At 43.0% G+C, this 24972-nt stretch overlaps 1 protein-coding gene across 1 annotated transcript in view; it reads right to left on the bottom strand.

The window, feature by feature from the left end:
• The window catches only part of LOC139421752 (NLR family CARD domain-containing protein 3-like), a 1082035-nt gene that overhangs the window by 121868 nt on the left and 935195 nt on the right, over positions 1-24972 (bottom strand). The window lies entirely within an intron of this gene.

Raw genomic sequence — 24972 nt, 5'->3', positions numbered from 1 at the left:
CTATCTGTTAGTGGTTAGACTATATAACCCCCCCAGATACCAGACAGTTAACCTATCTGTTAGTGGTTAGACTATATAACCCCCCCAGATACCAGACAGTTAACCTATCTGTTAGTGGTTAGACTATATAACCCCAGATACCGGACAGTTAACCTATCTGTTAGTGGTTAGACTATATAACCCCCCCAGATACCAGACAGTTAACCTATCTGTTAGTGGTTAGACTATATAACCCCCCCAGATACCAGACAGTTAACCTATCTGTTAGTGGTTAGACTATATAACCCCCCCAGATACCAGACAGTTAACCTATCTGTTAGTGGTTAGACTATATAACCCCTCTCAGATACCAGACAGTTAACCTATCTGTTAGTGGTTAGACTATATAACCCCCCCAGATACCAGACAGTTAACCTATCTGTTAGTGGTTAGACTATATAACCCCCCCAGATACCAGACAGTTAACCTATCTGTTAGTGGTTAGACTATATAACCCCCCCAGATACCAGACAGTTAACCTATCTGTTAGTGGTTAGACTATATAACCCCCCCAGATACCAGACAGTTAACCTATCTGTTAGTGGTTAGACTATATAACCCCCCCAGATACCAGACAGTTAACCTATCTGTTAGTGGTTAGACTATATAACCCCCCCAGATACCAGACAGTTAACCTATCTGTTAGTGGTTAGACTATATAACCCCAGATACCAGACAGTTAACCTATCTGTTAGTGGTTAGACTATATAACCCCAGATACCAGACAGTTAACCTATCTGTTAGTGGTTAGACTATATAACCCCCCCAGATACCAGACAGTTAACCTATCTGTTAGTGGTTAGACTATATAACCCCCCCAGATACCAGACAGTTAACCTATCTGTTAGTGGTTAGACTATATAACCCCCCAGATACCAGACAGTTAACCTATCTGTTAGTGGTTAGACTATATAACCCCAGATACCAGACAGTTAACCTATCTGTTAGTGGTTAGACTATATAACCCCCCCAGATACCAGACAGTTAACCTATCTGTTAGTGGTTAGACTATATAACCCCCCCAGATACCAGACAGTTAACCTATCTGTTAGTGGTTAGACTATATAACCCCCCCAGATACCAGACAGTTAACCTATCTGTTAGTGGTTAGACTATATAACCCCCCCCAGATACCAGACAGTTAACCTATCTGTTAGTGGTTAGACTATATAACCCCCCCAGATACCAGACAGTTAACCTATCTGTTAGTGGTTAGACTATATAACCCCCCCAGATACCAGACAGTTAACCTATCTGTTAGTGGTTAGACTATATAACCCCCCCAGATACCAGACAGTTAACCTATCTGTTAGTGGTTAGACTATATAACCCCCCCCAGATACCAGACAGTTAACCTATCTGTTAGTGGTTAGACTATATAACCCCAGATACCAGAAAGTTAACCTATCTGTTAGTGGTTAGACTATATAACCCCAGATACCAGACAGTTAACCTATCTGTTAGTGGTTAGACTATATAACCCCCCCAGATACCAGACAGTTAACCTATCTGTTAGTGGTTAGACTATATAACCCCCCCAGATACCAGACAGTTAACCTATCTGTTAGTGGTTAGACTATATAACCCCCCCAGATACCAGACAGTTAACCTATCTGTTAGTGGTTAGACTATATAACCCCCCCAGATACCAGACAGTTAACCTATCTGTTAGTGGTTAGACTATATAACCCCCCCAGATACCAGACAGTTAACCTATCTGTTAGTGGTTAGACTATATAACCCCCCCAGATACCAGACAGTTAACCTATCTGTTAGTGGTTAGACTATATAACCCCCCCAGATACCAGACAGTTAACCTATCTGTTAGTGGTTAGACTATATAACCCCCCCAGATACCAGACAGTTAACCTATCTGTTAGTGGTTAGACTATATAACCCCAGATACCAGACAGTTAACCTATCTGTTAGTGGTTAGACTATATAACCCCCCCCCAGATACCAGACAGTTAACCTATCTGTTAGTGGTTAGACTATATAACCCCCCCAGATACCAGACAGTTAACCTATCTGTTAGTGGTTAGACTATATAACCCCCCCAGATACCAGACAGTTAACCTATCTGTTAGTGGTTAGACTATATAACCCCCCCAGATACCAGACAGTTAACCTATCTGTTAGTGGTTAGACTATATAACCCCCCCAGATACCAGACAGTTAACCTATCTGTTAGTGGTTAGACTATATAACCCCCCAGATACCAGACAGTTAACCTATCTGTTTGTGGTTAGACTATATAACCCCCCCAGATACCAGACAGTTAACCTATCTGTTAGTGGTTAGACTATATAACCCCCCCAGATACCAGACAGTTAACCTATCTGTTAGTGGTTAGACTATATAACCCCCCCAGATACCAGACAGTTAACCTATCTGTTAGTGGTTAGACTATATAACCCCCCCAGATACCAGACAGTTAACCTATCTGTTAGTGGTTAGACTATATAACCCCCCCAGATACCAGACAGTTAACCTATCTGTTAGTGGTTAGACTATATAACCCCCCCAGATACCAGACAGTTAACCTATCTGTTAGTGGTTAGACTATATAACCCCCCCAGATACCAGACAGTTAACCTATCTGTTAGTGGTTAGACTATATAACCCCAGATACCAGACAGTTAACCTATCTGTTAGTGGTTAGACTATATAACCCCCCCAGATACCAGACAGTTAACCTATCTGTTAGTGGTTAGACTATATAACCCCCCCAGATACCAGACAGTTAACCTATCTGTTAGTGGTTAGACTATATAACCCCCCCAGATACCAGACAGTTAACCTATCTGTTAGTGGTTAGACTATATAACCCCCCCAGATACCAGACAGTTAACCTATCTGTTAGTGGTTAGACTATATAACCCCCCCAGATACCAGACAGTTAACCTATCTGTTAGTGGTTAGACTATATAACCCCCCCAGATACCAGACAGTTAACCTATCTGTTAGTGGTTAGACTATATAACCCCCCCAGATACCAGACAGTTAACCTATCTGTTAGTGGTTAGACTATATAACCCCCCCAGATACCAGACAGTTAACCTATCTGTTAGTGGTTAGACTATATAACCCCCCCAGATACCAGACAGTTAACCTATCTGTTAGTGGTTAGACCATATAACCCCCCCAGATACCAGACAGTTAACCTATCTGTTAGTGGTTAGACTATATAACCCCCCCAGATACCAGACAGTTAACCTATCTGTTAGTGGTTAGACTATATAACCCCAGATACCAGACAGTTAACCTATCTGTTAGTGGTTAGACTATATAACCCCCCCAGATACCAGACAGTTAACCTATCTGTTAGTGGTTAGACTATATAACCCCCCCAGATACCAGACAGTTAACCTATCTGTTAGTGGTTAGACTATATAACCCCCCCAGATACCAGACAGTTAACCTATCTGTTAGTGGTTAGACTATATAACCCCCCCAGATACCAGACAGTTAACCTATCTGTTAGTGGTTAGACTATATAACCCCCCCAGATACCAGACAGTTAACCTATCTGTTAGTGGTTAGACTATATAACCCCCCCAGATACCAGACAGTTAACCTATCTGTTAGTGGTTAGACTATATAACCCCCCAAGATACCAGACAGTTAACCTATCTGTTAGTGGTTAGACTATATAACCCCCCCAGATACCAGACAGTTAACCTATCTGTTAGTGGTTAGACTATATAACCCCCCCAGATACCAGACAGTTAACCTATCTGTTAGTGGTTAGACTATATAACCCCCCCAGATACCAGACAGTTAACCTATCTGTTAGTGGTTAGACTCTATAACCCCCCAGATACCAGACAGTTAACCTATCTGTTTGTGGTTAGACTATATAACCCCCCCAGATACCAGACAGTTAACCTATCTGTTAGTGGTTAGACTATATAACCCCCCCAGATACCAGACAGTTAACCTATCTGTTAGTGGTTAGACTATATAACCCCAGATACCAGACAGTTAACCTATCTGTTAGTGGTTAGACTATATAACCCCCCCAGATACCAGACAGTTAACCTATCTGTTAGTGGTTAGACTATATAACCCCCCCAGATACCAGACAGTTAACCTATCTGTTAGTGGTTAGACTATATAACCCCCCCAGATACCAGACAGTTAACCTATCTGTTAGTGGTTAGACTATATAACCCCCCCAGATACCAGACAGTTAACCTATCTGTTAGTGGTTAGACTATATAACCCCCCCAGATACCAGACAGTTAACCTATCTGTTAGTGGTTAGACTATATAACCCCCCCAGATACCAGACAGTTAACCTATCTGTTAGTGGTTAGACTATATAACCCCAGATACCAGACAGTTAACCTATCTGTTAGTGGTTAGACTATATAACCCCCCCAGATACCAGACAGTTAACCTATCTGTTTGTGGTTAGACTATATAACCTCCCCAGATACCAGACAGTTAACCTATCTGTTAGTGGTTAGACTATATAACCCCCCCAGATACCAGACAGTTAACCTATCTGTTAGTGGTTAGACTATATAACCCCCCCAGATACCAGACAGTTAACCTATCTGTTAGTGGTTAGACTATATAACCCCCCCAGATACCAGACAGTTAACCTATCTGTTAGTGGTTAGACTATATAACCCCCCCAGATACCAGACAGTTAACCTATCTGTTAGTGGTTAGACTATATAACCCCCCCCCCTAGATACCAGACAGTTAACCTATCTGTTAGTGGTTAGACTATATAACCCCAGATACCAGACAGTTAACCTATCTGTTAGTGGTTAGACTATATAACCCCCCCAGATACCAGACAGTTAACCTATCTGTTAGTGGTTAGACTATATAACCCCCCCCAGATACCAGACAGTTAACCTATCTGTTAGTGGTTAGACTATATAACCCCAGATACCAGAAAGTTAACCTATCTGTTAGTGGTTAGACTATATAACCCCAGATACCAGACAGTTAACCTATCTGTTAGTGGTTAGACTATATAACCCCCCCAGATACCAGACAGTTAACCTATCTGTTAGTGGTTAGACTATATAACCCCCCCCAGATACCAGACAGTTAACCTATCTGTTAGTGGTTAGACTATATAACCCCCCCCAGATACCAGACAGTTAACCTATCTGTTAGTGGTTAGACTATATAACCCCCCCAGATACCAGACAGTTAACCTATCTGTTAGTGGTTAGACTATAAAACCCCCCAGGAACCAGACAGTTAACCTATCTGTTAGTGGTTAGACTATATAACCCCCCCAGATACCAGACAGTTAACCTATCTGTTTGTGGTTAGACTATATAACCCCCCCAGATACAAGACAGTTAACCTATCTGTTAGTGGTTAGACTATATAACCCCCCCAGATACCAGACAGTTAACCTATCTGTTAGTGGTTAGACTATATAACCCCCCCAGATACCAGACAGTTAACCTATCTGTTAGTGGTTAGACTATATAACCCCCCCAGATACCAGACAGTTAACCTATCTGTTAGTGGTTAGACTATATAACCCCCCCAGATACCAGACAGTTAACCTATGTGTTAGTGGTTAGACTATATAACCCCCCCAGATACCAGACAGTTAACCTATCTGTTAGTGGTTAGACTATATAACCCCCCCAGATACCAGACAGTTAACCTATCTGTTAGTGGTTAGACTATATAACCCCCCCAGATACCAGACAGTTAACCTATCTGTTAGTGGTTAGACTATATAACCCCAGATACCGGACAGTTAACCTATCTGTTAGTGGTTAGACTATATAACCCCCCCAGATACCAGACAGTTAACCTATCTGTTAGTGGTTAGACTATATAACCCCCCCAGATACCAGACAGTTAAACTATCTGTTAGTGGTTAGACTATATAACCCCCCCAGATACCAGACAGTTAACCTATCTGTTAGTGGTTAGACTATATAACCCCAGATACCAGACAGTTAACCTATCTGTTAGTGGTTAGACTATATAACCCCAGATACCAGACAGTTAACCTATCTGTTAGTGGTTAGAATATATAACCCCCCCAGATACCAGACAGTTAACCTATCTGTTAGTGGTTAGACTATATAACCCCCCAAGATACCAGACAGTTAACCTATCTGTTAGTGGTTAGACTATATAACCCCCCCAGATACCAGACAGTTAACCTATCTGTTAGTGGTTAGACTATATAACCCCCCCAGATACCAGACAGTTAACCTATCTGTTAGTGGTTAGACTATATAACCCCCCCAGATACCAGACAGTTAACCTATCTGTTAGTGGTTAGACTATATAACCCCCCCAGATACCAGACAGTTAACCTATCTGTTAGTGGTTAGACTATATAACCCCCCCAGATACCAGACAGTTAACCTATCTGTTAGTGGTTAGACTATATAACCCCCCCAGATACCAGACAGTTAACCTATCTGTTAGTGGTTAGACTATATAACCCCCCCCCAGATACCAGACAGTTAACCTATCTGTTAGTGGTTAGACTATATAACCCCTCTCAGATACCAGACAGTTAACCTATCTGTTAGTGGTTAGACTATATAACCCCAGATACCAGACAGTTAACCTATCTGTTAGTGGTTAGACTATATAACCCCCCCAGATACCAGACAGTTAACCTATCTGTTAGTGGTTAGACTATATAACCCCCCCAGATACCAGACAGTTAACCTATCTGTTAGTGGTTAGACTATATAACCCCAGATACCAGACAGTTAACCTATCTGTTAGTGGTTAGAATATATAACCCCCCCAGATACCAGACAGTTAACCTATCTGTTAGTGGTTAGACTATATAACCCCCGATACCAGACAGTTAACCTATCTGTTAGTGGTTAGACTATATAACCCCAGATACCAGACAGTTAACCTATCTGTTAGTGGTTAGACTATATAACCCCAGATACCAGACAGTTAACCTATCTGTTAGTGGTTAGACCATATAACCCCAGATACCAGACATTTAACCTATCTGTTAGTGGTTAGACTATATAACCCCCCCAGATACTAGACAGTTAACCTATCTGTTAGTGGTTAGACTATATAACCCCCCCAGATACCAGACAGTTAACCTATCTGTTAGTGGTTAGACTATATAACCCCCCCCAGATACTAGACAGTTAACCTATCTGTTAGTGGTTAGACTATATAACCCCCCCAGATACCAGACAGTTAACCTATCTGTTAGTGGTTAGACTATATAACCCCCCCCAGATACCAGACAGTTAACCTATCTGTTAGTGGTTAGACTATATAACCCCAGATACCAGACAGTTAACCTATCTGTTAGTGGTTAGACTATATAACCCCCCCAGATACCAGACAGTTAACCTATCTGTTAGTGGTTAGACTATATAACCCCCCCCAGATACCAGACAGTTAACCTATCTGTTAGTGGTTAGACTATATAACCCCAGATACCAGACAGTTAACCTATCTGTTAGTGGTTAGACTATATAACCCCCCCAGATACCAGACAGTTAACCTATCTGTTAGTGGTTAGACTATATAACCCCCCCCCCCAGATACCAGACAGTTAACCTATCTGTTAGTGGTTAGACTATATAACCCCCCCAGATACCAGACAGTTAACCTATCTGTTAGTGGTTAGACTATATAACCCCCCCAGATACCAGACAGTTAACCTATCTGTTAGTGGTTAGACTCTATAACCCCCCAGATACCAGACAGTTAACCTATCTGTTTGTGGTTAGACTATATAACCCCCCCAGATACAAGACAGTTAACCTATCTGTTAGTGGTTAGACTATATAACCCCCCCAGATACCAGACAGTTAACCTATCTGTTAGTGGTTAGACTATATAACCCCCCCAGATACCAGACAGTTAACCTATCTGTTAGTGGTTAGACTATATAACCCCAGATACCAGACAGTTAACCTATCTGTTAGTGGTTAGACTATATAACCCCTCTCAGATACCAGACAGTTAACCTATCTGTTAGTGGTTAGACTATATAACCCCAGATACCAGACAGTTAACCTATCTGTTAGTGGTTAGAATATATAACCCCCCCAGATACCAGACAGTTAACCTATCTGTTAGTGGTTAGACTATATAACCCCCCCAGATACCAGACAGTTAACCTATCTGTTAGTGGTTAGACTATATAACCCCAGATACCAGACAGTTAACCTATCTGTTAGTGGTTAGAATATATAACCCCCCCAGATACCAGACAGTTAACCTATCTGTTAGTGGTTAGACTATATAACCCCAGATATCAGACAGTTAACCTATCTGTTAGTGGTTAGACTATATAACCCCAGATACCAGACAGTTAACCTATCTGTTAGTGGTTAGACTATATAACCCCAGATACCAGACAGTTAACCTATCTGTTAGTGGTTAGACCATATAACCCCAGATACCAGACATTTAACCTATCTGTTAGTGGTTAGACTATATAACCCCCCCCCCCAGATACCAGACAGTTAACCTATCTGTTAGTGGTTAGACTATATAACCCCCCCCAGATACCAGACAGTTAACCTATCTGTTAGTGGTTAGACTATATAACCCCCCCCAGATACTAGACAGTTAACCTATCTGTTAGTGGTTAGACTATATAACCCCCCCAGATACCAGACAGTTAACCTATCTGTTAGTGGTTAGACTATATAACCCCCCCCAGATACCAGACAGTTAACCTATCTGTTAGTGGTTAGACTATATAACCCCAGATACCAGACAGTTAACCTATCTGTTAGTGGTTAGACTATATAACCCCCCCAGATACCAGACAGTTAACCTATCTGTTAGTGGTTAGACTATATAACCCCCCCCAGATACCAGACAGTTAACCTATCTGTTAGTGGTTAGACTATATAACCCCCCCAGATACCAGACAGTTAACCTATCTGTTAGTGGTTAGACTATATAACCCCCCCAGATACCAGACAGTTAACCTATCTGTTAGTGGTTAGACTCTATAACCCCCCAGATACCAGACAGTTAACCTATCTGTTTGTGGTTAGACTATATAACCCCCCCAGATACAAGACAGTTAACCTATCTGTTAGTGGTTAGACTATATAACCCCCCCAGATACCAGACAGTTAACCTATCTGTTAGTGGTTAGACTATATAACCCCCCCAGATACCAGACAGTTAACCTATCTGTTAGTGGTTAGACTATATAACCCCCCCAGATACCAGACAGTTAACCTATCTGTTAGTGGTTAGACTATATAACCCCCCCAGATACCAGACAGTTAACCTATGTGTTAGTGGTTAGACTATATAACCCCCCCAGATACCAGACAGTTAACCTATCTGTTAGTGGTTAGACTATATAACCCCCCCAGATACCAGACAGTTAACCTATCTGTTAGTGGTTAGACTATATTACCCCCCCAGATACCAGACAGTTAACCTATCTGTTAGTGGTTAGACTATATAACCCCCCCAGATACCAGACAGTTAACCTATCTGTTAGTGGTTAGACTATATAACCCCAGATACCAGACAGTTAACCTATCTGTTAGTGGTTAGACTATATAACCCCAGATACCAGACAGTTAACCTATCTGTTAGTGGTTAGACTATATAACCCCAGATACCAGACAGTTAACCTATCTGTTAGTGGTTAGACCATATAACCCCAGATACCAGACAGTTAACCTATCTGTTAGTGGTTAGACTATATAACCCCCCCAGATACTAGACAGTTAACCTATCTGTTAGTGGTTAGACTATATAACCCCCCCAGATACCAGACAGTTAACCTATCTGTTAGTGGTTAGACTATATAACCCCCCCAGATACCAGACAGTTAACCTATCTGTTAGTGGTTAGACTATATAACCCCCCCCAGATACTAGACAGTTAACCTATCTGTTAGTGGTTAGACTATATAACCCCCCCAGATACCAGACAGTTAAACCTATCTGTTAGTGGTTAGACTATATAACCCCCCAAGATACCAGACAGTTAACCTATCTGTTAGTGGTTAGACTATATAACCCCCCCCAGATACCAGACAGTTAACCTATCTGTTAGTGGTTAGACTATATAACCCCAGATACCAGACAGTTAACCTATCTGTTAGTGGTTAGACTATATAACCCCAGATACCAGACAGTTAACCTATCTGTTAGTGGTTAGACTATATAACCCCCCCAGATACCAGACAGTTAACCTATCTGTTAGTGGTTAGACTATATAACCCCCCCAGATACCAGACAGTTAACCTATCTGTTAGTGGTTAGACTATATAACCCCAGATACCAGACAGTTAACCTATCTGTTAGTGGTTAGACTATATAACCCCAGATACCAGACAGTTAACCTATCTGTTAGTGGTTAGAATATATAACCCCCCCCCAGATACCAGACAGTTAAACCTATCTGTTAGTGGTTAGACTATATAACCCCCCAAGATACCAGACAGTTAACCTATCTGTTAGTGGTTAGACTATATAACCCCCCCAGATACCAGACAGTTAACCTATCTGTTAGTGGTTAGACTATATAACCCCCCCAGATACCAGACAGTTAACCTATCTGTTAGTGGTTAGACTATATAACCCCCCCAGATACCAGACAGTTAACCTATCTGTTAGTGGTTAGACTATATAACCCCCCCCCCAGATACCAGACAGTTAACCTATCTGTTAGTGGTTAGACTATATAACCCCTCTCAGATACCAGACAGTTAACCTATCTGTTAGTGGTTAGACTATATAACCCCAGATACCAGACAGTTAACCTATCTGTTAGTGGTTAGAATATATAACCCCCCCAGATACCAGACAGTTAACCTATCTGTTAGTGGTTAGACTATATAACCCCCCCAGATACCAGACAGTTAACCTATCTGTTAGTGGTTAGACTATATAACCCCAGATACCAGACAGTTAACCTATCTGTTAGTGGTTAGAATATATAACCCCCCCAGATACCAGACAGTTAACCTATCTGTTAGTGGTTAGACTATATAACCCCAGATACCAGACAGTTAACCTATCTGTTAGTGGTTAGACTATATAACCCCAGATACCAGACAGTTAACCTATCTGTTAGTGGTTAGACTATATAACCCCAGATACCAGACAGTTAACCTATCTGTTAGTGGTTAGACCATATAACCCCAGATACCAGACAGTTAACCTATCTGTTAGTGGTTAGACTATATAACCCCCCCAGATACTAGACAGTTAACCTATCTGTTAGTGGTTAGACTATATAACCCCCCCAGATACCAGACAGTTAACCTATCTGTTAGTGGTTAGACTATATAACCCCCCCCAGATACTAGACAGTTAACCTATCTGTTAGTGGTTAGACTATATAACCCCCCCAGATACCAGACAGTTAACCTATCTGTTAGTGGTTAGACTATATAACCCCCCCCAGATACCAGACAGTTAACCTATCTGTTAGTGGTTAGACTATATAACCCCAGATACCAGACAGTTAACCTATCTGTTAGTGGTTAGACTATATAACCCCCCCCCTATCTGTTAGATACCAGCCAGTTAACCTATCTGTTAGTGGTTAGACTATATAACCCCCCCAGATACCAGACAGTTAACCTATCTGTTAGTGGTTAGACTATATAACCCCCCCCCCAGATACCAGACAGTTAACCTATCTGTTAGTGGTTAGACTATATAACCCCAGATACCAGACAGTTAACCTATCTGTTAGTGGTTAGACTATATAACCCCCCCAGATACCAGACAGTTAACCTATCTGTTAGTGGTTAGACTATATAACCCCCCCAGATACCAGACAGTTAACCTATCGGTTAGTGGTTAGACTATATATCCCCTCTCAGATACCAGACAGTTAACCTATCTGTTAGTGGTTAGACTATATAACCCCCCCAGATACCAGACAGTTAACCTATCTGTTAGTGGTTAGACTATATAACCCCCCCAGATACCAGACAGTTAACCTATCTGTTAGTGGTTAGACTATATAACCCCCCCCCCAGATACCAGACAGTTAACCTATCTGTTAGTGGTTAGACTATATAACCCCAGATACCAGACAGTTAACCTATCTGTTAGTGGTTAGACTATATAACCCCCCCAGATACCAGACAGTTAACCTATCTGTTAGTGGTTAGACTATATAACCCCCCCCCCAGATACCAGACAGTTAACCTATCTGTTAGTGGTTAGACTATATAACCCCCCCAGATACCAGACAGTTAACCTATCTGTTAGTGGTTAGACTATATAACCCCCCCAGATACCAGACAGTTAACCTATCTGTTAGTGGTTAGACTATATAACCCCCCCAGATACCAGACAGTTAACCTATCTGTTAGTGGTTAGACTATATAACCCCCCCAGATACCAGACAGTTAACCTATCTGTTAGTGGTTAGACTATATAACCCCAGATACCAGACAGTTAACCTATCTGTTAGTGGTTAGACTATATAACCCCAGATACCAGACAGTTAACCTATCTGTTAGTGGTTAGACTATATAACCCCCCCAGATACCAGACAGTTAACCTATCTGTTAGTGGTTAGACTATATAACCCCCCAAGATACCAGACAGTTAACCTATCTGTTAGTGGTTAGACTATATAACCCCCCCAGATACCAGACAGTTAACCTATCTGTTAGTGGTTAGACTATATAACCCCCCCAGATACCAGACAGTTAACCTATCTGTTAGTGGTTAGACTATATAACCCCCCCAGATACCAGACAGTTAACCTATCTGTTAGTGGTTAGACTATATAACCCCAGATACCAGACAGTTAACCTATCTGTTAGTGGTTAGACTATATAACCCTGCCAGATACCAGACAGTTAACCTATCTGTTAGTGGTTAGACTATATAACCCCCCCAGATACCAGACAGTTAACCTATCTGTTAGTGGTTAGACTATATAACCCCTCTCAGATACCAGACAGTTAACCTATCTGTTAGTGGTTAGACTATATAACCCCAGATACCAGACAGTTAACCTATCTGTTAGTGGTTAGAATATATAACCCCCCCAGATACCAGACAGTTAACCTATCTGTTAGTGGTTAGACTATATAACCCCCCCAGATACCAGACAGTTAACCTATCTGTTAGTGGTTAGACTATATAACCCCAGATACCAGACAGTTAACCTATCTGTTAGTGGTTAGAATATATAACCCCCCCAGATACCAGACAGTTAACCTATCTGTTAGTGGTTAGACTATATAACCCCAGATACCAGACAGTTAACCTATCTGTTAGTGGTTAGACTATATAACCCCAGATACCAGACAGTTAACCTATCTGTTAGTGGTTAGACTATATAACCCCAGATACCAGACAGTTAACCTATCTGTTAGTGGTTAGACCATATAACCCCAGATACCAGACAGTTAACCTATCTGTTAGTGGTTAGACTATATAACCCCCCCAGATACTAGACAGTTAACCTATCTGTTAGTGGTTAGACTATATAACCCCCCCAGATACCAGACAGTTAACCTATCTGTTAGTGGTTAGACTATATAACCCCCCCCAGATACTAGACAGTTAACCTATCTGTTAGTGGTTAGACTATATAACCCCCCCAGATACCAGACAGTTAACCTATCTGTTAGTGGTTAGACTATATAACCCCCCCAGATACCAGACAGTTAACCTATCTGTTAGTGGTTAGACTATATAACCCCAGATACCAGACAGTTAACCTATCTGTTAGTGGTTAGACTATATAACCCCCCCAGATACCAGACAGTTAACCTATCTGTTAGTGGTTAGACTATATAACCCCCCCAGATACCAGACAGTTAACCTATCTGTTAGTGGTTAGACTATATAACCCCCCCCCAGATACCAGACAGTTAACCTATCTGTTAGTGGTTAGACTATATAACCCCAGATACCAGACAGTTAACCTATCTGTTAGTGGTTAGACTATATAACCCCCCCAGATACCAGACAGTTAACCTATCTGTTAGTGGTTAGACTATATAACCCCCCCAGATACCAGACAGTTAACCTATCTGTTAGTGGTTAGACTATATATCCCCTCTCAGATACCAGACAGTTAACCTATCTGTTAGTGGTTAGACTATATAACCCCCCCAGATACCAGACAGTTAACCTATCTGTTAGTGGTTAGACTATATAACCCCCCCAGATACCAGACAGTTAACCTATCTGTTAGTGGTTAGACTATATAACCCCCCCCCCAGATACCAGACAGTTAACCTATCTGTTAGTGGTTAGACTATATAACCCCAGATACCAGACTGTTAACCTATCTGTTAGTGGTTAGACTATATAACCCCCCCAGATACCAGACAGTTAACCTATCTGTTAGTGGTTAGACTATATAACCCCCCCCAGATACCAGACAGTTAACCTATCTGTTAGTGGTTAGACTATATAACCCCAGATACCAGACAGTTAACCTATCTGTTAGTGGTTAGACTATTTAACCCCCCCAGATACCAGACAGTTAACCTATCTGTTAGTGGTTAGACTATATAACCCCCCCCAGATACCAGACAGTTAACCTATCTGTTAGTGGTTAGACTATATAACCCCCCCAGATACCAGACAGTTAACCTATCTGTTAGTGGTTAGACTATATAACCCCCCCAGATACCAGACAGTTAACCTATCTGTTAGTGGTTAGACTATAAAACCCCCCAGGAACCAGACAGTTAACCTATCTGTTAGTGGTTAGACTATATAACCCCCCCCAGATACCAGACAGTTAACCTATCTGTTAGTGGTTAGACTATATAACCCCCCCCCAGATACCAGACAGTTAACCTATCTGTTAGTGGTTAGACTATATAACCCCCCCAGATACCAGACAGTTAACCTATCTGTTAGTGGTTAGACTATATAACCCCCCCAGATACCAGACAGTTAACCTATCTGTTAGAGGTTAGACTATATAACCCCAGATACCAGACAGTTAACCTATCTGTTAGTGGTTAGACTATATAACCCCCCCAGATACCAGACAGTTAACCTATCTGTTAGTGGTTAGACTATATAACCCCCCCAGATACCAGACAGTTAACCTATCTGTTAGTGGTTAGACTCTATAACCCCCCAGATACCAGACAGTTAACCTATCTGTTTGTGGTTAGACTATATAACCCCCCCAGATACAAGACAGTTAACCTATCTGTTAGTGGTTAGACTATATAACCCCCCCAGATACCAGACAGTTAACCTATCTGTTAGTGGTTAGACTATATAACCCCCCCAGATACCAGACAGTTAACCTATCTGTTAGTGGTTAGACTATATAACCCCCCCCCCCCCCCAGATACCAGACAGTTAACCTATCTGTTAGTGGTTAGACTATATAACCCCCCCAGATACCAGACAGTTAACCTATCTGTTAGTGGTTAGACTATATAACCCCCCCAGATACCAGACAGTTAACCTATCTGTTAGTGGTTAGACTATATAACCCCAGATACCAGACAGTTAACCTATCTGTTAGTGGTTAGACTATATAACCTCCCCAGATACCAGACAGTTAACCTATCTGTTAGTGGTTAGACTATATAACCTCCCCAGATACCAGACAGTTAACCTATCTGTTAGTGGTTAGACTATATAACCCCCCCAGATACCAGACAGTTAACCTATCTGTTAGTGGTTAGACTATATAACCCCCCCAGATACCAGACAGTTAACCTATCTGTTAGTGGTTAGACTATATAACCCCAGATACCAGACAGTTAACCTATCTGTTAGAGGTTAGACTATATAACCCCCCCAGATACCAGACAGTTAACCTATCTGTTAGTGGTTAGACTATATAACCCCCCCCAGATACCAGACAGTTAACCTATCTGTTAGTGGTTAGACTATATAACCCCCCCAGATACCAGACAGTTAACCTATCTGTTAGTGGTTAGACTATATAACCCCCCCAGATACCAGACAGTTAACCTATCTGTTAGTGTTTAGACTATATAACCCCCCCCCAGATACCAGACAGTTAACCTATCTGTTAGTGGTTAGACTATATAACCCCCCCAGATACCAGACAGTTAACCTATCTGTTAGTGGTTAGACTATATAACCCCCCCAGATACCAGACAGTTAACCTATCTGTTAGAGGTTAGACTATATAACCCCAGATACCAGACAGTTAACCTATCTGTTAGTGGTTAGACTATATAACCCCCCCAGATACCAGACAGTTAACCTATCTGTTAGTGGTTAGACTATATAACCCCCCCAGATACCAGACAGTTAACCTATCTGTTAGTGGTTAGACTCTATAACCCCCCAGATACCAGACAGTTAACCTATCTGTTTGTGGTTAGACTATATAACCCCCCCAGATACAAGACAGTTAACCTATCTGTTAGTGGTTAGACTATATAACCCCCCCAGATACCAGACAGTTAACCTATCTGTTAGTGGTTAGACTATATAACCCCCCCAGATACCAGACAGTTAACCTATCTGTTAGTGGTTAGACTATATAACCCCCCCCCCCCAGATACCAGACAGTTAACCTATCTGTTAGTGGTTAGACTATATAACCCCCCCAGATACCAGACAGTTAACCTATCTGTTAGTGGTTAGACTATATAACCCCCCCAGATACCAGACAGTTAACCTATCTGTTAGTGGTTAGACTATATAACCCCAGATACCAGACAGTTAACCTATCTGTTAGTGGTTAGACTATATAACCTCCCCAGATACCAGACAGTTAACCTATCTGTTAGTGGTTAGACTATATAACCTCCCCAGATACCAGACAGTTAACCTATCTGTTAGTGGTTAGACTATATAACCCCCCCAGATACCAGACAGTTAACCTATCTGTTAGTGGTTAGACTATATAACCCCCCCAGATACCAGACAGTTAACCTATCTGTTAGTGGTTAGACTATATAACCCCAGATACCAGACAGTTAACCTATCTGTTAGTGGTTAGACTATATAACCCCCCCAGATACCAGACAGTTAACCTATCTGTTAGTGGTTAGACTATATAACCCCCCCCAGATACCAGACAGTTAACCTATCTGTTAGTGGTTAGACTATATAACCCCCCCAGATACCAGACAGTTAACCTATCTGTTAGTGGTTAGACTATATAACCCCCCCCAGATACCAGACAGTTAACCTATCTGTTAGTGGTTAGACTATATAACCCCCCCCCAGATACCAGACAGTTAACCTATCTGTTAGTGGTTAGACTATATAACCCCCCCAGATACCAGACAGTTAACCTATCTGTTAGTGGTTAGACTATATAACCCCCCCCAGATACCAGACAGTTAACCTATCTGTTAGTGGTTAGACTATATAACCCCCCCAGATACCAGACAGTTAACCTATCTGTTAGTGGTTAGACTCTATAACCCCCCAGATACCAGACAGTTAACCTATCTGTTTGTGGTTAGACTACATAACCCCCCCAGATACAAGACAGTTAACCTATCTGTTAGTGGTTAGACTATATAACCCCCCCAGATACCAGACAGTTAACCTATCTGTTAGTGGTTAGACTATATAACCCCCCCAGATACCAGACAGTTAACCTATCTGTTAGTGGTTAGACTATATAACCCCCCCAGATACCAGACAGTTAACCTATCTGTTAGTGGTTAGACTATATAACCCCCCCAGATACCAGACAGTTAACCTATCTGTTAGTGGTTAGACTATATAACCCCAGATACCAGACAGTTAACCTATCTGTTAGTGGTTAGACTATATAACCCCCCCAGATACCAGACAGTTAACCTATCTGTTAGTGGTTAGACTATATAACCTCCCCAGATACCAGACAGTTAACCTATCTGTTAGTGGTTAGACTATATAACCCCCCCAGATACCAGACAGTTAACCTATCTGTTAGTGGTTAGACTATATAACCCCCCCAGATACCAGACAGTTAACCTATCTGTTAGTGGTTAGACTATATAACCCCAGATACCAGACAGTTAACCTATCTGTTAGTGGTTAGACTATATAACCCCCCCAGATACCAGACAGTTAACCTATCTGTTAGTGGTTAGACTATATAACCCCCCCCAGATACCAGACAGTTAACCTATCTGTTAGTGGTTAGACTATATAACCCCCCCAGATACCAGACAGTTAACCTATCTGTTAGTGGTTAGACTATATAACCCCCCCAGATACCAGACAGTTAACCTATCTGTTAGTGGTTAGACTATATAACCCCCCCAGATACCAGACAGTTAACCTATCTGTTAGTGGTTAGACTATATAACCCCCCCCCAGATACCAGACAGTTAACCTATCTGTTAGTGGTTAGACTATATAACCCCCCCCAGATACCAGACAGTTAACCTATCTGTTAGTGTTTAGACTATATAACCCCCCCAGATACCAGACAGTTAACCTATCTGTTAGTGGTTAGACTATATAACCCCCCCAGATACCAGACAGTTAACCTATCTGTTAGTGGTTAGACTCTATAACCCCCCCAGATACCAGACAGTTAACCTATCTGTTAGTGGTTAGACTATATAACCCCAGATACCAGACAGTTAACCTATCTGTTAGTGGTTAGACTATATAACCCCCCCAGATACCAGACAGTTAACCTATCTGTTAGAGGTTAGACTATATAACCCCAGATACCAGACAGTTAACCTATCTGTTAGTGGTTAGACTATATAACCCCCCCAGATACCAGACAGTTAACCTATCTGTTAGTGGTTAGACTATATAACCCCCCCAGATACCAGACAGTTAACCTATCTGTTAGTGGTTAGACTCTATAACCCCCCAGATACCAGACAGTTAACCTATCTGTTTGTGGTTAGACTATATAACCCCCCCAGATACAAGACAGTTAACCTATCTGTTAGTGGTTAGACTATATAACCCCCCCAGATACCAGACAGTTAACCTACCTGTTAGTGGTTAGACTATATAACCCCCCCAGATACCAGACAGTTAACCTATCTGTTAGTGGTTAGACTATATAACCCCCCCAGATACCAGAGAGTTAACCTATCTGTTAGTGGTTAGACTATATAACCCCAGATACCAGACAGTTAACCTATCTGTTAGTGGTTAGACTATATAACCCCCCCAGATACCAGACAATTAACCTATCTGTTAGTGGTTAGACTATATAACCCCCCCCAGATACCAGACAGTTAACCTATCTGTTAGTGGTTAGACTATATAACCCCCCCAGATACCAGACAGTTAACCTATCTGTTAGTGGTTAGACTATATAACCCCCCCAGATACCAGACAGTTAACCTATCTGTTAGTGGTTAGACTATATAACCCCCCCAGATACCAGACAGTTAACCTATCTGTTAGTGGTTAGACTATATAACCCCCCCCAGATACCAGACAGTTAACCTATCTGTTAGTGGTTAGACTATATAACCCCCCCCAGATACCAGACAGTTAACCTATCTGTTAGTGGTTAGACTATATAACCCCCCCAGATACCAGACAGTTAACCTATCTGTTAGTGGTTAGACTATATAACCCCCCCAGATACCAGACAGTTAACCTATCTGTTAGTGGTTAGACTATATAACCCCCCCAGATACCAGATAGTTAACCTATCTGTTAGTGGTTAGACTATATAACCCCAGATACCAGACAGTTAACCTATCTGTTAGTGGTTAGACTATATAACCCCCCCAGATACCAGACAGTTAACCTATCTGTTAGTGGTTAGACTATATAACCCCCCCAGATACCAGACAGTTAACCTATCTGTTAGTGGTTAGACTATATAACCCCCCCAGATACCAGACAGTTAACCTATCTGTTAGTGGTTAGACTATATAACCCTGCCAGATACCAGACAGTTAACCTATCTGTTAGTGGTTAGACTATATAACCCCTCCAGATACCAGACAGTTAACCTATCTGTTAGTGGTTAGACTATATAACCCCCCCCAGAAATAGAGGGAGGGAAGCTGAACGTTTCAGTAATGAGTTTAGCCCAGGTATATCCCCCCCCCCCCCCTTCGCTGCCTGCACAGGTGTGTGGTGTGTGTGTGTATGTGTGTGTGTGTGGTGGACTCAGGTGCAGAGTTAACTCACAGAGATTTATCCCTGTTATGTCACAGGGCACTGTTTCCCATCACACACACACACACACACACACACACACACACACACACACACACACACACACACACACACTACGTTATTCAGTCATCCTAAAGAGGTGTGTGGTCTTGGCCCTAACATGGTCGTGTGTTCCACAGGCCCTAACATGGTCGTGTGTTCCTCAGGCCCTAACATGGTCGTGTGTTCCTCAGGCCCTAACATGGTCGTGTGTTCCTCAGGCCCTAACATGGTCGTGTGTTCCTCAGGCCCTAACATGGTCGTGTGTTCCTCAGGCCCTAACATGGTCGTGTGTTCCTCAAGCCCTAACATGGTCGTGTGTTCCTCAGGCCCTAACATGGTTGTGTGTTCCTCAAGCCCTAACATGGTCGTGTGTTCCTCAGGCCCTAACATGGTTGTGTGTTCCTCAGGCTCTAACATGGCCGTGTGTTCCTCAGGCCCTAACATGGTTGTGTGTTCCTCAGGCCCTAACATGGTCGTGTGTTCCTCAGGCCCTAACATGGTCGTGTGTTCCTCAGGCCCTAACGTGGTCCCGTCAGTCAGACCAATCTGAGCAGAATGACACAGAGAGAGAGTGGTGGAGAGAAAGAAGGAGAGACAATAGAGGGATAGGAGAGAGAGTGATGGAGAGAGGAATATAGGGTTGGAGAGAAAGAGAGAGGAAGAGGTTCACACAGGGCGCTCAGAGCAGATGGCAGGGCTGCTGCTGCTGCTGTGGCCGGGATGGAGAGAGAGAATCTCAGAGAGAGAGAGAGAGAGAGAGAGAGAGAGAGAGAGAGAGAGAGAGAGAGAGAGAGAGAGAGAGAGAGAGAGAGAGAGAGAGAGAGAGAGAGAGAGAGAGAGAGAGAGAGAGAGAGAGAGAGAGAGAGAGAGAGAGAGAGAGAGAGAGAGAGAGAGAGAGAGAGAGAGAGAGAGAGAGAGAGAGAGAGAGAGAGAGAGAGAGAGAGAGAGAGAGAGAGAGAGAGAGAGAGAGAGGGAGAGAGAGAGAGAGAGAGAGAGAGAGAGAGAGAGAGAGAGAGAGAGAGAGAGAGAGAGAGAGAGAGAGAGAGAGAGAGAAGGCAGTCACCCAGGTATGAGAATCCCCCACAGCAGACTAACCATATGTTACCATTCACACAGGCTAACATCACAATTTAACCCTGCATATTCACATAACATACCCATCTACGCTGAGTGAACACAACATTAAAAACACCTTCCTAATATTGAGTTTTGCCCTCAGAACAGCTTCAATTCGTCTGAGGCATGGACTCTACAAGGTGTAGAAAGCGTCCCAACAGGGATGCTGGTCCATGTTGACTCTACAAGGTGTAGAAAGCGTCCCAACAGGGATGCTGGTCCAAGTTGACTCTACAAGGTGTAGAAAGCGTCCCAACAGAGATGCTGGTCCATGTTGACTCTACAAGGTGTAGAAAGCGTCCCAACAGGGATGCTGGTCCATGTTGACTCTACAAGGTGTAGAAAGCGTCCCAACAGGGATGCTGGTCCATGTTGACTCTACAAGGTGTAGAAAGCGTCCCAACAGGGATGCTGGTCCATGTTGACTCTACAAGGTGTAGAAAGCGTCCCAACAGGGATGCTGGTCCATGTTGACTCTACAAGGTGTAGAAAGTGTTCCACAGGGATGCTGGCCCATGTTGACTCTACAAGGTGTAGAAAGCGTTCCACAGGGATGCTGGTCCATGTTGACTCTACAAGGTGTAGAAAGTGTTCCACAGGGATGCTGGCCCATGTTGACTCTACAAGGTGTTGAAAGCGTTCCACAGGGATGCTGGCCCATGTTGACTCTACAAGGTGTAGAAAGCGTTCTACAGGGATGCTGGCCCATGTTGACTCTACAAGGTGTAGAAAGCGTTCCACAGGGATGCTGGTCCATGTTGACTCTACAAGGTGTAGAAAGCGTTCCACAGGGATGCTGGTCCATGTTGACTCTACAAGGTGTAGAAAGCGTTCCACAGGGATGCTGGCCCATGTTGACTCTACAAGGTGTAGAAAGCGTTCCACAGGGATGCTGGTCCATGTTGACTCTACAAGGTGTAGAAAGCGTTCCACAGGGATGCTGGTCCATGTTGACTCTATAAGGTGTAGAAAGCGTTCCACAGGGATGCTGGTCCATGTTGACTCTACAAGGTGTAGAAAGCGTTCCACAGGGATGCTGGCCCATGTTGATTCTACAAGGTGTAGAAAGCGTTCCACAGGGATGCTGGTCCATGTTGACTCTACAAGGTGTAGAAAGCGTTCCACAGGGATGCTGGTCCATGTTGACTCTACAAGGTGTAGAAAGCGTTCCACTGGGATGCTGGTCCATGTTGACTCCAGTGCTTCCCACAGTTGTCTAGTTGGCTGGATGACATTTTGGTGTTGAATCATTTTTGATTCACACGGGAACATGTGGAGAGTGAAAAACCCAGCAGCGTTGCAGTTCTTGACTCAAACCGGTGCGCCTGGCACCTACTGCCAAACCCCGTTCAAAGGCACTTCAATATATTTTGTCTTGCTCATTCCCCCTCTGAATGACACACAAACACAATCCATGTCTCCAGGCTTAAATATCCTTCCTTCAACCAGGTCTCCTCCCCTTCTTCTTCTACAGTGATTGAAGTGGATTTAACTGGTGACGTCAATAAGGGATCATAGATTTCACCTGGATTCACCTGGTCAGTCTATGTCATGGACAGAGCAGGTGTTCTTAATGTTTAGTACACTTAAACCCACCATTTATATTTACATGGTATCTTTTATTTAACTATTTTAACTTTTAACTTTATTTAACTAGGCAAGTCAGTTAAAAAGACATTCTTATATTCAATGACGGCCTAGGAACAAGTGGGTTCAACTGTCTTGTTCAGGGGCAGAACGACAGATTTGTACCTTGTCAGCTCGGGGATTTCGATCTAGCAACCTTTTGGTTACTAGTCCAACGCTCTAACCACTAGGTTACCTGCTGGTTACTAGTCCAACACTCTAACCACTAGGTAACTAGGTTACCTGCCGCCCCAACCATGTGTAGGTTAACCACAGGCTACGTTCACATAGTATAACATAAACATAACCAACGCTCTAACCACTAGGTAACTAGGTTACCTGCTGGTTACTAGTCCAACGCTCTAACCACTAGTCTACCTGCTGGTTACTAGTCCAACACTCTAACCACTAGGTAACTAGGTTACCTGCTGGTTACTGGCCCAACACTCTAACCCCTAGGCTACCTGCTGGTTACTAGTCCAACACTCTAACCACTAGGTAACTAGGTTACCTGCTGGTTACTGGCCCAACACTCTAACCCCTAGGCTACCTGCTGGTTACTAGTCCAACGCTCTAACCACTAGGTAACTAGGTTACCTGCTGGTTACTAGTCCAACGCTCTAACCACTAGGTAACTAGGTTACCTGCTGGTTACTAGTCCAACACTCTAACCCCTAGGCTACCTGCTGGTTACTGGCCCAACACTCTAACCACTAGACTACCTGCTGGTTACTAGTCCAACGCTCTAACCACTAGGTAACTAGGTTACCTGCTGGTTACTAGTCCAACACTCTAACCACTAGGTAACTAGGTTACCTGCTGGTTACTAGTCCAACACTCTAACCACTAGGTAACTAGGTTACCTGCCGCCCCAACCATGTGTAGGTTAACCACAGGCTACGTTCACATAGTATAACATAAACATAACCAACGCTCTAACCACTAGGTAACTAGGTTACCTGCTGGTTACTAGTCCAACGCTCTAACCACTAGTCTACCTGCTGGTTACTAGTCCAACACTCTAACCACTAGGTAACTAGGTTACCTGCTGGTTACTGGCCCAACACTCTAACCCCTAGGCTACCTGCTGGTTACTGGCCCAACACTCTAACCACTAGACTACCTGCTGGTTACTAGTCCAACGCTCTAACCACTAGGTAACTAGGTTACCTGCTGGTTACTAGTCCAACACTCTAACCACTAGGTAACTAGGTTACCTGCTGGTTACTAGTCCAACACTCTAACCAATAGGTAACTAGGTTACCTGCCGCCCCAACCATGTGTAGGTTAACCACAGGCTACGTTCACATAGTATAACATATACATAACCAACGCTCTAACCACTAGGTAACTAGGTTACCTGCTGGTTACTAGTCCAACGCTCTAACCACTAGTCTACCTGCTGGTTACTAGTCCAACACTCTAACCACTAGGTAACTAGGTTACCTGCTGGTTACTGGCCCAACACTCTAACCCCTAGGCTACCTGCTGGTTACTGGCCCAACACTCTAACCACTAAACTACCTGCTGGTTACTAGTCCAACACTCTAACCACTAGGTAACTAGGTTACCTGATGGTTACTAGTCCAACACTCTAACCACTAGGTAACTAGGTTACCTGCTGGTTACTAGTCCAACACTCTAACCACTAGGTAACTAGGTTACCTGCCACCCAACCATGTGTAGGTTAACCACAGGCTACGTTCACATAGTATAACATACATGTGCTTGTGTGTGTATGTGTGTGTGTGTGTGTGTGTGTATGTGTGTGTGTGTGGTGTGTGGTGTGTGTGAATAACCCATGTTAATGTAGTTGGGGCTCATCAATAGAATGGGGTTCCTCCGGACTACAAAGATATTAATCATCATTTAAGGATAATGGACATTATCATACATTATTAATGATATTGAAACCTAGTTCTGTTCTGGCTTTGGGCCAATAGTGTGCCGAGGCGGAGGGAGGAAGTGATGCGTGAAGACGACTGCGGTGGAGAGTGTTCAACTTCAGACACCATGGAAAGACCTCTCCTGAGTCTATAGGGCCAAGAGAGAGAGACATGGAGAGACCTCTCCTGAGTCTATAGCGCCGAGAGAGAGAGACATGGAGAGACCTCTCCTGAGTCTATAGCGC

Source organism: Oncorhynchus clarkii, chromosome 12 (assembly GCF_045791955.1).
Source record: "Oncorhynchus clarkii lewisi isolate Uvic-CL-2024 chromosome 12, UVic_Ocla_1.0, whole genome shotgun sequence".
In the NCBI taxonomy this organism is placed as follows: domain Eukaryota; kingdom Metazoa; phylum Chordata; class Actinopteri; order Salmoniformes; family Salmonidae; genus Oncorhynchus; species Oncorhynchus clarkii.
Note: the sequence above shows the minus strand (reverse complement) of the source record. Positions and strands in the feature narration are given on the sequence as shown.